General features: G+C 38.2%; 1 long non-coding RNA gene across 6 annotated transcripts in view; it reads right to left on the bottom strand.

Moving 5' to 3' along the window:
- Nucleotides 1–12,630, bottom strand: part of LOC116442889 — a 121,441-nt gene that overhangs the window by 106,389 nt on the left and 2,422 nt on the right. For all 6 annotated transcript variants that reach the window (XR_004239683.1, XR_004239684.1, XR_004239681.1 and 3 more), the window contains one exon: nucleotides 11,388–11,535. This is a non-coding gene — a long non-coding RNA (uncharacterized LOC116442889). The remainder of the gene's footprint in view (nucleotides 1–11,387; nucleotides 11,536–12,630) is intronic.

Raw genomic sequence — 12,630 nt, 5'->3', positions numbered from 1 at the left:
GAAAACTTACAATTTCTCAGGTCTAAAAAGGGCTTAAAATTCCTTTATATCATAAATTACTTAAAGGTTTTAAAACAAGTCAAGAGCTATCCAGTGACCAAATTTTCTGATATCAAGTATCTATTTTTTAATTACACCAGAGTGCAACAATCCTCAACAAAGTGAATTGCAATGCACACAAAAGTTACATACAGCACAAATTCCTTTGTGGATTTTGGTAGTGAAATGTTAGCAAAGATGAAAAATTTGCATAAACTGTAAGAAAATAAAAAGGGACTTCCATTACAGTATCACTTTCATAGTATAGCTGCAATTACTTACTACACACAGAGACAATCCAAAATGGTTGTAGATACAGAATTCTGTTTGTGAGCTAAGTGTTAGTATCAGATCTACAGTTCAAGTTACCATTTCTTTTGAGCCCATTAAAGGTAAAATATATGGTACATAAGGTGCACCTTAGATTGGCTATATAAAGGATGACTGGAACCTCACATAATAACAGTATATTGGCACTGGTAATTTTAAATCCCTCTCCTTGAAAAAAAAAAAACAACCCTCCTAACATGAATGATATTGACACATTACTGTTATAATCAAATATAATGGTAAGAAAATAATGAACCTACTGGAAGTATTCATGTGTTTATCCGGCCAGATAAATACAAGCTTCTACACTCTTGGTAATCAACTGCAGGTGTAATATGTAGTTGTGGAAAAAGGACAGTACTTCATAGAATTTGTGTTCCATGAATGGTGTCATTTGAGTCTTTTGCCTTCCTGTCTGTCATGTCACATTTATTGGAGTTGTCACACGTGCATTATTAAGTTTCATGGATTTCCAAGGGATGCCTAAAGTTATAAACTCATCTTTAACAGGATTCTGCTACGTTTCAGTTTTAGTGAACAAAATGTCCTGCACAGATGCAAAGGTGATATAACTAAAGGTCTCTTCTCTCCCCGTGGACAGAAATGGCTAGTTCCAAGTCTGGGGCTTGGGATGAGGCCATGCTTCTCCTGGGCTGACACTCCACACTGGTGTGTAAAACGGGTTTTAGAAAAGAGGGTCATTTTGGTGTTGCCAGCAAACGAGAAATTCAGTGCAAAAAATCTTTATTTTTTTTCCCCCTAATTTCCCACTTTGCTGTTTCAAAGACGAATCAGCATCTAAGCAGATTAAACGTGTGCCATAATTTAATAAAGGTGATTTTACTGAAGTTTATTACCAACACAAAAGCCCTTAAAAGGAAAAGACCAAATGAAGTTTTGGCTATGTTGTCTACACTAATAAAGTGCAGCATGAATACTAAAACTGGCATTGCAAAAAAAAAAAAGGGGGGGGGGGGCGCAAAATTGTGAAAAGCTGCTTCCAGGCTTATTCAGTGAACTATGTTTTTCAGTTCATCCCAGGGGATGTCTGTGACTAATCCATGAAAATTTCAAGTTTCAAATTTAGCCGTTTTTTTCTTACGGCCTAAAAGCTTTTTGCTGAAGATTTTAGATGGCTGATCAAAGCACTGAAATATTAAAAGGTCAACTCTTATATATATATTCCCAGAAAAAGTTACCAACAGAAATATAATGCAATGAAATTTTTTTGGTTCACCAAAAATTTCAAGAAAACTGTACAGTTTTTTTTCTAATGCAAACAAGTCACTTAGTAAGAAAACTGTACAGGGGAAAAAAACAGACCTTGTGCCTCCTGGCAACGGGAGAATGTGACTGAGTTTGACGTGGAGAAGTCTCCCTGACTCAAGTAGAAATACAGCTGCTTTTCAAAAAATTTTGAAGCCAAATACCAAAATTAAAGTTGATGTCTGAAGCCCATATTACTTCCGTCATTTATCTGTAATAAAATTAAACAATTCCACCTTCCCCCACCAATCACTTCAACAAAATCACATACTCTGTCCCCTCTGTACATGTGTGCAGTATGGGACTTGTGGATACAGGTATGTATGTGTATGTATGCAGTTATAGTCTCATGCTACCACAGCCCAGTAAGTGTGAATACTACTAGAATAAGACTCTAAATTAATGTTGTTTATGTAATTCTTCTCAATAGAAATATTTTTATAATGCAGCCTAAAGATTACTAACAAAGGGTTATATTTGAATTACAACAGGAAAATCAATGGAAGGCACGGTTCACGACCATTGTTTTTCTAGTTATATAAATAAATGCCACATTTAAAAAACCTTAACACAACTTAAATATAGAGTAAGAACTACATGAACGAAGTTGATCGTAACAGCACTACACCAGCAGGAATTTTATCACTCAGTGTTACCGTAACAACTCATCCTATGTTCAGAGAACCCAGCTCCCTGCTCTGGGACTGCCTGGATGCAGGACCTTGCTCCCACACCTGAAAGCAGGAGGGAGACTGACATAAACATCAGGGACTTCATTGAATAAAGCACTGCATGCGAAGACCAAAATGTTCCAGCCTTCAGCTGGCAGTGCCCTGAGTGTTCAGCTCAGAGGGGAGAGCAAAACAGGTACTTCAGACTCATCGTGGGGACTTGAAAAAACAATTTTGCTTTAAAACTGCGCTTACAGGACTGTTTGTGTAGCAAATGGGGATCCCATACTCACAGGGAAACATTTCTATCGGAGTATCAGGTTTACTGTATTATTGTTCAGGTTTTACTGGCCAAAACACTAAGCAGTCTAAGAGAATTATTGGAAATCTATTAGAAAAGGCCCTTTTGTGATTGAACTACTGTGCAATTCTAGCTCATCTTTGCCTTTGCCTAACAGAGAACACCATTTTGAGGCTGTCATGCATTTTTCCTTCCAAAGGGGTTAACGCCAGTGGAAAACACAAGGATCCTCTTACCACAGAAAAACTGAGCAGTGCAGTTTCCCAGAGAAGCTGCCTTTTTATTTTTACAGGTGCAACTGACGTCTGTCTTGTATTTTCTGCTCACCCAAGTATTAATTTAAAAACCACACACACATGAATGTATGATATGCAGCTATCTGCACCCAGGTAGCTTTTTTACACTTTCACATACTTCTTTTTATCCAAGTATTTAATGGAAAGAGGCAGAATAACAGATTTTGACATAAGACAAATCAGGGAAATAACCACTCATTTCAAATGAATTTTGCTGAATTACACTAGGCCTGAATATATATCCTAGTGTTTAGAAAAATGTTTATCTTCCAAATGTAAAGAACAGGCTTCAAAATTTCCATAGCACACCTAAAGCCTGACCAAACCCCATGTTCTACAGGACTATTTTTTAAATTTTTCATGTTTTCTCTCCTTAACTGATATATTGCAATGGTCCAGCGAATCAAGGAAATCAACAGGGAAACAGAAATGGTTTCGTACTAAAAGCGGTACAGACAAGTGTACACCAGCTGCTAAAGAGAGAAGGCTGTCAAATATGAATGGTTCCTCCTTGGTTTTCACTGCAGGGGTCACATTTGGAAACAATTTTGATACCAAAATTAGAAGCTCGTATTTTAATTTCAGCAACATCTTTGTCTAGGAAATGAGAGAAATCTTACCTACCTTTAAGCTTTACCAGGTACACTAGATGGAAAAATCAGTGCCAGAAATAGTAATGCTGAGGAATCAAATTCACACAGTAAAATAGACTATTCTCTGCTCATTCTATTAATCTAAATCTTTCCAGGGAGGAAGCTATTTTTTAAACAGTAAAACAAAACAAAACAAACAACAAAAAAAAAATCCTGAGACGTTTGAGTCAGGAACATTCAAAGCAAAAACATTCCAAAAGGTTCTCTTCACTAAGGATCTTTCAGAAGAGGCACTTCTACAATGGCATCCTAAATTATCATACTGCATGCTGAAATGTTTAACACACTCTGAAAAAAATTGTTTTTCCTTTCAGCAAGCACTTCCTATAGCTATTGTAAGGTTCCAATGTCTTTCTAAGGAAAAAGAAGTATTTTAAAATTTGAATATTGGCCGAGTATTTTCTTAACTTTTTTCTTTTCAACTCCAAGCTGCTATCCACATTTTTAAAATTCTCCTACAGCTCATTAACTCCAAAGAAAGAACAACCATATCAATGCAAGAAAAGGAACCCCCAAAATAATGCAAATAGCATTGCCTTGAGACTCTCTTTAGTCTCTAAAATCCTGCAGATAACAGAAAAGCAGTACTAGTACATGATGAAAGGGGATGGACTTTGTATTTTCATTAGTAAACATATTAATTATAAGTAACACGAGGGAGCAACAGATTTATGTCAACCTGACAATATTATTTTTAGTGGAAAACAGGTAAATAAACATTTCCACTCCATCTTCCAATAAAAATCTAAAGATAGCGGACTTCAGGAATTTCCGGTAACAAGTAAGGGACACAGAAGGGCTGGTTTCAATATTGCTGCAGTCAGCATCACTTGCTGCTCACATTTGGTTCAGCTCTGAAGGCAAGTTTTCACTCACAGGGCATGATGGCTCAGTTGCTCGGCCACTTCTTTTGTTAAAGAGCTCATTCTGCTGTATTACAGAATGTACTTTTAAGTCTAAGAGTAGATTATTAGAAGTGTTTGTTTAAATAATTCAACTGCAAGGAAACTTAAAGAGAGACTAAGGTTTTACTTGAAATGACTGGAATGCAAGGACACATTTTTACCTTAATCCTATTCATGTTGACAGCCACAGAAGTCTCAAAGTTTACTACTCTAGTATTATTTATTTTTGTGATGGCAACATTATAAGCTCCCCCCAATACACTCAGATCCCTTGTGCTCAGTTCTAACCCTGCTGTGTTTTACACAACTTGGCTGTCATCAGCAATTAGGGGTTTTTTTTGGTTTGGGGGTTTTTTTGATAGAAGTAAGAAATGTGGAAAAGCCGTATGCTAACTGAAGATGAGTGTTTATAGATTAATTATTTTATGATCAAAAATTGTATTTCACAGATTTTACTGCTGAGCAAAGAAGAGCATATAGATGAAAAATAACCAAAATCGTTCAGTAAAAGGTGGTGGTTTTCTGCATGCAAGTCTTCCAGATAATTTATCTCAGCTTCCATGTTTATATATGTTCCCTAGTCACAGCAACTAAAAATGAGATGCATCACATTCTGCCACCAGTTACTTTTGAAGCCAAAAAAAAGGAAAAAAAATTGCAGCCTTTTTGCATAAAATCAGTGATAAAGACAAGGAAGTTCTAGTTCTCTCTGGCTCAGTACCCTGGGCTTGCCATGCTCGGCCTCAGAGGGCCCTGCGTGTGTGTGTATTGCTGCAACACACAGAAAAAGTTACAGAAAAGGTGCTGAACACAGTCCCTGGGACACAGCACCACGTTTCCTTATGGGCCGAGAAACAAGGCTCATTCTGAGACCTCAGAGGCCCAAGTTTGATGCTGCAATTGCCATGTGCTTTCTCACTTTCTTTCTAGGGAAGAAAAATCACTATTTCTCACTAGTCTGTGCTTCTTCCTTTGGAATAATCCAGTCAGGGGCAAAAAGAAAAAAAAAAAAGGTTGAAAAGTGAGCAACTGAATTACAGGGAGAAGACCCAAGCAATATATTTAGTTCAACGAGGGATTAAGTGCCACGGCCACTGGTAATTAAAGAGCTAACACGTGCTCTTTGAAACAGTTTGACTTTTCCTCTGGCTGCGAGTGCGGCGCACTCGGAGGTTCGGGTGAGGCAAACCTGATACTCTGCCATTCTCCGCCAGCACGTGCCGAAATTAGTTCTCCATTTTGTGGTGGCCCTCGGAGAGCAATTCCCATTGAGAAGTGAACAAAGGCCGTGACCCCGGCGTCAGAGTGTAATGCAGGAAGCATGACCTCCCCTTTGTTCAGAACAGCACTGTTTACTCTGCCTAAGTAAAGATCACCAATACATTAACTAAAGAGGATTAAAAAGGTCATATCCCTAGGGATGGAGCTCACCAAGTGGCAACTCTCTTCAGTCACTAAATCACTGGACTTCCCCACCTACCCCCCCTTCAAAAAAGAGACACCTTAAGCTATCATGGCTCAGTGGAACATTATTTTCAGAACAAAAGTCTGCACAAATTCATGTTTCAAAACCAGGTTAATTTCTGCAGAGCTAGTCAGCTGCTTGGAAGTTATTTTTAAAGTTATAAAAATACTTTAAGTGAAAACTTATCACCTCAATACAATTTTTAAATTTTATATCTCCTTTTGAAAAATTCTGAGTTGATTTATAAAATTGTTTGGGTCTTAAAGTGGTTATTAAAAAGTGCAAGTAACCATTATAAATAGAGTTCTTAAAATATCCTGTAGTCTGTGGATCGGTAGAGAAGTTGCCTGTTGCTGTAGACAATTGCTAATTTCACGATGGCTCACTTGCAAAGAGGAGAACAAGGAAAATAAACTGAAAATATGCTGCCTATAAAATTTCACATATGCTTATTGCTAAACTTTATCAGGCTAAATAAGCAGTTATTTTAGCTGTTAAGATTTCTCTTACCAACTTCTCATAATGTCTTACGACATCATTATTAATATGAATATTAAAAGAAGCATCTCTTGAAACAGCTAAATTAATGCTGCATTGGTAGCATACAGCTAGACAGCATGTTGGAGTGTCTCCTTTCCATTCTCACCTCTAATCCACTGGCTTGCTGAATGATCCCAAATTTGCTTTGTACCTTGGTCTCCTCATCTGTTGTGACGTGGCTCACTGGGATGCAGATGTTACCATCAGTTAGATGGCCACGACAGCAGCAAAAGAGCACATAGAAGGGAGTGGTCCAGACTAAGGTATTTTCCCTTCTTTATCCTCAGGCAGAAGCACCTCTAATTAAGGTGAACATTATGTTAGAGCTTCCAGAAGAAAATAATAGGAATCAGGTCAGGCAAGGGGGCAAGCTTTTGATCAAAGTCTTTGGTGCAGGGAGCCACATAGGGTAAATCAGTTGGAATCAGCATGAGATCCACCAGCAACTCTGAGAAGAGGACCAGGTCACAACTCCAAAAAATCAAGGTCCTAGAGTCCCACAAAACAGTATGAACCATTCAGGGGGAGGGCTGAGAGGGTGTCCTTCCATTCTCAGACACTTTGTGCAAAATAGCTATTTTTGGATCCGTATGTTCACCTTTCTAGTTTCTAGCAGCATGAATTAATGCAAGAGGTGTGGCAAGCTGGGATCTTGTTACATCCAGCCTGCACTGGCCCTTCTTCACCCACCTCTGCAGTTCCTGCTCCTGTGCTTTCTGATCTTTTCTCACCCCAGCAGTAGGAGTCAGAAACTTACTGCGATCAGGAAAACCAAAAGGAGAAAGTCTTCCTAGCACATGCCCCATGAGAGTATGGCATTTAGCCCAAATGGATCACAGCAGATTCCAACATGGCCAAGAGTAAAGAAGAAACTTCCAAACCATGTGTCTGCACTGTGCTGGGCGGCATTCCCACTGCAGGTGGGTGAAGGACTGGCACTCGGGGTAACTCTCACCTGTCCAGTTCTGTGGCTGGAACAATCAAATCTAGTACCACACTTTCCTGTGACTGCTGTTCCCTGAAATCTGATATGACAGCATTGGGTTTTTTATTATACACCAGGAATCAAGGAAAGAAAGTGGAATGAGAAAGCCTTGACAACAGGTTTAAAAGGGCTGCGTCCAGGCCAAAGCAAAAATGTACAGCAGGTATTTAAAGTAAATGACCTAGAATACAGTGCAATATTGCCACCTTGTATGTTCATCAGATCTTCCCATCAATTTCAATGGAAACACTGCTTTTTGGCACAAAAGATTATGCAGGCATAGTATATCTGTCAGGAAAAAAGGCTAACAAAATCTCTAGACACAGAAGGAGCAGGTGGGCAAGAGCAATGTGAGTACTGAGCAAAGCTTTGTATCAGGCTGAGGCAAAGGGGTACCTTTTCCAAAAAGCACTGGACTGAAACAACCAGAACAAAGAATATACTTAGACATTAAGATTTAAAAATGGAGATTGGGAGCATAAGGACTGAACCAGTGACATAAGGACAATTTATTGACATACATTAGAAGCGGGAAGACTGCACAACAATGGTCTGGCAAGTCTGAAATAGTACTGGGAAACAAAGGGAGTGAAGAAAGAGAACGAAAAACACCATAGAAAAGATAATGGCTGATTATGACCTTGAGCTATTTAGTCATGCAAAAGAGGAACCTTGCCTTTTCTCACCCTGTATGACCACACTAACATTTCTTGTTAGCTGGGTTCCTAATCTGGGGTATTCATAAAAAATAAAAAATACCCACTACTTCTTCCAGTGGAAATTCCTAGTCTTTCCTTTTTCAGTTCTCTTTCACCTTCACACCAACCAACAGCACTCTCCCTCCAAGATGAGAAGCAAAAAAAACACTCGGGAAAGTTAGGGAATGAGATGTCCCTTCTCTTGAACAGGAAAACAGAGAAAACATTATTATGTGACACAAAATTCTTGCATCATCCATTTTTTGGGGCGATGGAGCAATCTTGATCCTACCTCATATTCTAAGATACGCCTCTCTATCTCCTGATAGAGAAATCCAGACAGATAAAAGGTGCCTTTTAGGTTAAAAAGAAGTTATCAGGCTTAATACAGATGGAAAAATCTATGATATTCAAGTCACAAAATTGTCCCCTCTGGTCCTTTCAAACAGCAAATCCCATTAATCAATTCTTTTGCAAGTAAAGGGTGCAAGAACAGCAGATAGGAAAACAGAAATAAAGGGATAAATTAAAGGCAAGCCATTCTGAGGACACGTGCAGCCTTTCGGAAGCAGCCCAAGGTTGGAGGCAGGGCTTCCAACAAAAATCTGCACTCTTCTATCAGGAATGAAAGGGTAGCAGTCCTCAAAAATAGCCACAAATGATGATCCAGATTACACACCAATGAATTCTGTGATTTAGTAAACCGTCTGGAAGGCTACTTTAAAAGATTATAACTTTAATGCCTGAGCAGGGATTACATAATGGGGAGAAAAACAACATTGATAACATAATCAAAAATACGTCTTTTTTAACTTTGAGTGCATCCACAGAATTCATTATTATTTATTTGGCCTTTCAAAAGGGCTCCGACAATGTGACTCATGAAGACCATAAAGAAAACACAATAATCACGACTGGAAGTTGGAATCCTGATTAAAAACAAGCTAAGCAGCCAAAAGTAAATGCACGAATGAAAAGACATTTTGGCAAGAGAAGTGTTAAGAGCTGTTACATGCAGAGGCCATGCTGGTATCAGCTTTTAACTTTAGTTCATGTCTAGAAAGATCAGCTGTAAAATACAGAGTGGCAGAAATGACAAGCAAGGGGAGAGTACTGGGGTTACTGAAGGGTTTACCCAAGCTGAGTGAATGTGAAACATGATAAATATTTTTTTTATAATTGCTAAGGAGATCATATTGAAACATTCTCCAAGGGAAGAGACCACCATAACAAGTCAACAGAAACTTTCAGGGATATGCAATAATGCCAGGTAAGTCAAGCAGGAAAACAGAATCCTGTATTGAAAACATTATCCTTCTAATATCCGCCTGCCAGGGAAACAGCTTCCTGGAGAATGCTAATGAGCCTTTCCTCATTAAAGCTACAGAAGTAACAGGAGTGCACAGGCAGGTGTCTACAACAATGTCACTTATAAGAGACTGCTATATATGAGGACATAGAGTGATCAAACTATTTATGTTAGTGAGCACATGAGCAACAGGGAACACAACAGAGATACACAGTCTGAAAGTCAGGATCTGTAGTCCAACTTTCTCACCTGCTTCCAGTCTTGAAAGGGAAATGATTCAGCTAAATTAAACAAGCAGTAAATTCAAACTATAGGAATATATTATTCTTCAGTGTGCAGCCTGAGCACATGAAAATCAATGCCTTGTTAAGGGACATCAGTGGGAATCAGAAAGAATGACTCTATCCATAGCCTACAAAAATAGTGTTGGAAGGGATTTTTTGCTGGAAAGACCACAAGGACCTTTGCACAAAGTAAAGGGACCTACCTGCCCCACTTTCTGACAAGGACAGGGTATTCCAAAAGGATCTGATGTTGGTCATCTTCACCCTCCACCTCTTACCAATCAACCCTTTGTAAAATATGTCAGGGTAGACTTGGCATTAATTACACTGTGGGCCTGTTCCAGTGCAGTGATTACTACTTTTGTTTTCTATGGCCAAAAGAAATGGCAAAAAAATAGATGAGTTCACTTTATCTAATGTGAAATGCCTCATCTGCTAAGCTAGCTATGGTGCCTGACACAATGCTGTCAATGTGTCATTCAAACGTCACAAAACCACATAAAAACAAGCATGTTTACTTTGCCACCTGCTCTCCCCCCTACCACCACAAATAATTAGCAAGAACCTAAATTATAAGAATTTGCTTTACTATATAAATGCATTTCTTTTTTTTTTTAATCTTACTATTGTTTTTCCCATCCATGCATCATTATTTGCAAAACCCATTTAATAATTACAAGAGAGTCCAAGTTGTGTGTCAGATCCTGGGATATTGCCACACATACAGTGGTTTGCTACACTCAGCCTTTGGTCTTGTGGCTAGTAATTCATCCAAGCTGTGAGAATACCTCACCACAGCCCACACACTGCTGCTCTTCAAAGGAAGACAAGGATACATAATTAAGAGATGATGAACTCAAATAGAAGACATGAGATGTGAGAGCAGATTCTGTAACCACACCGGTGAGTGGTTTTACTACCAAAGTTTCTTCAGCTCTGTCTTCACTCATGGTATCAGTAGAACTCACATGTTTTCAAACTATATTTGCAGCAGCAGAGGGAAAAAAGAATGCTAAAACCATGCCACTGCATAAAAATAGTTTTAACATCAACTGGCCAGAACTGAAATTGTAAATCAGCATTATTAAGAAACTGCACTTGTAACAAGTGGGGCCTATGTCTTAAAAAAAGCGCAAACCAACATATAGTTTTACTCAAAATACTGTCAAAATTTCATCCCACAAGAATTGTAACCTGAAAATATTCTCAGTCTCATTTCAAGACTTTATGATGCTGTAATTGTGGCCATAATATAAAGAACTATAGACAGAAGTATCTGGGTGTGTATGTGCTAGCTCAGGGGCTAAAGGAACAACGCACAGCGTGGAAATGAAAATTCAGACATGGGTTCAGGTCCACTCCAGCACGTACAGGATTGGTCCCTCACTGGCTATTCAGAATAAACAAAACATCAAACCACTTTTCTTATTACTCTGCAGAGCTGAAACTAGTTTTTGTTGTTCTTGTCATGACTGGTTAGGGAAAGAGTTGAAAAGTCTGGGGCAAAACAAAATGTGAATAAAACTAGCAGAACTCAAGTGAGGACCACTGACCAGCCTTCAGAAATAGGCATTAGAAACAGCAGGATTAAATGCTCGCTTGTTTTCTGATTAACAACAACAACAAAAGAATAATTCAATTTTACCTAAAAGAAGTCTTCGTTTTTTTCCGATGAAGGACCACATCTCCACAAGCCAGGGACCCTTTGCAGGGCCAGAGCCTCCCAGTGGCAGCCACACCCTCCTCTTCCTCATTTTTTTCCACTGACCATTAAATACTTTCCAAGCCCGGCCCTGAAAAAAAACCAACCCAAAAAAACCCCCACATTTTTAATGGACATCAGATACCATACTGCTGATTTAATTAGGCAGATTAGAAACAAATATATTTGCACACACATCCATATTTGTATTTTCTGTTTCATTTCAAACAAATTTGGTAGGCCTGATTTGAATCTCTATTCAAACCACAGGAAAACAACAATGAAAATGTGTTCTATGCTGACAGCAGAAATAAGCCCTCTGGCTATCTCTTTTTAGAGTTTTATATGACGTGTTGTCCATTGGTACTGGAAAAATTCACAGAACAGGGGCTTTTCAGAGAATCTTCAGATGAACCTGTATGTTTTGTAGTAGTAATAGATGTCAGCACAAGACAAGCTGACATAGACATCCCAGAATTTGTCTCTTCAGGGATTCTATGGATTTGACACTCAGGCAGATCTATGACTTTATTTTTTAAAAAGTAAGACTTTCCCGGCTCACGTATCACTCAAACTCTCCCAGGTAATAATGATGCTGTGTAGAAAGTATCACACAATGTTTCCTTACTCTTATTATATTTCATACAATTTATTTTATCCATAATTCGGCAGTACACAGAACTATCTGGAAATTTATTGTTGCTATAAACTGTTTTGCATATTGTGTCATCTGCTGGCTTTAATTCATTATTTAAATGACACTGTAATTATACTACATTTCATATTCTATTTAACCAGAAAATACTCAATACGAATACAAAGTGAGAAAGCAAGCTTCCCCCCATATCTCGAAAAACACCTACTTATTTTCAAATAACCAGCTCCAGCATTCAACAATAAAGCAGAAGTACAATATTTAGGGTTCAGCAACTTAAGTTCAATTTTTTTTTTGCAAATAACTGCACAAAGATATTTTTGTTTCGCTATCATTAGGACTGTGAAATTAAAATATTAAAATAAGCTGCTTATTTATCTCAATTTAGAGCTAAATTTATAACCTGAATCCACAGATTCATGCTATTATGCCTGCTGAAAAAACAAATTAGTATTAAAATAAGAACAGAGGTTATTCTGAGCTGTGTGTTAGAGGATGACAACATACATTATAGGTAGTATATTAAATAAT

Source organism: Corvus moneduloides, chromosome 4 (genome assembly GCF_009650955.1).
Source record: "Corvus moneduloides isolate bCorMon1 chromosome 4, bCorMon1.pri, whole genome shotgun sequence".
NCBI classification, from domain to species: Eukaryota; Metazoa; Chordata; class Aves; order Passeriformes; family Corvidae; genus Corvus; species Corvus moneduloides.
The sequence above is the reverse complement of the archived record's forward strand: the minus strand, read 5'-3'. Positions and strand labels throughout refer to the sequence as shown.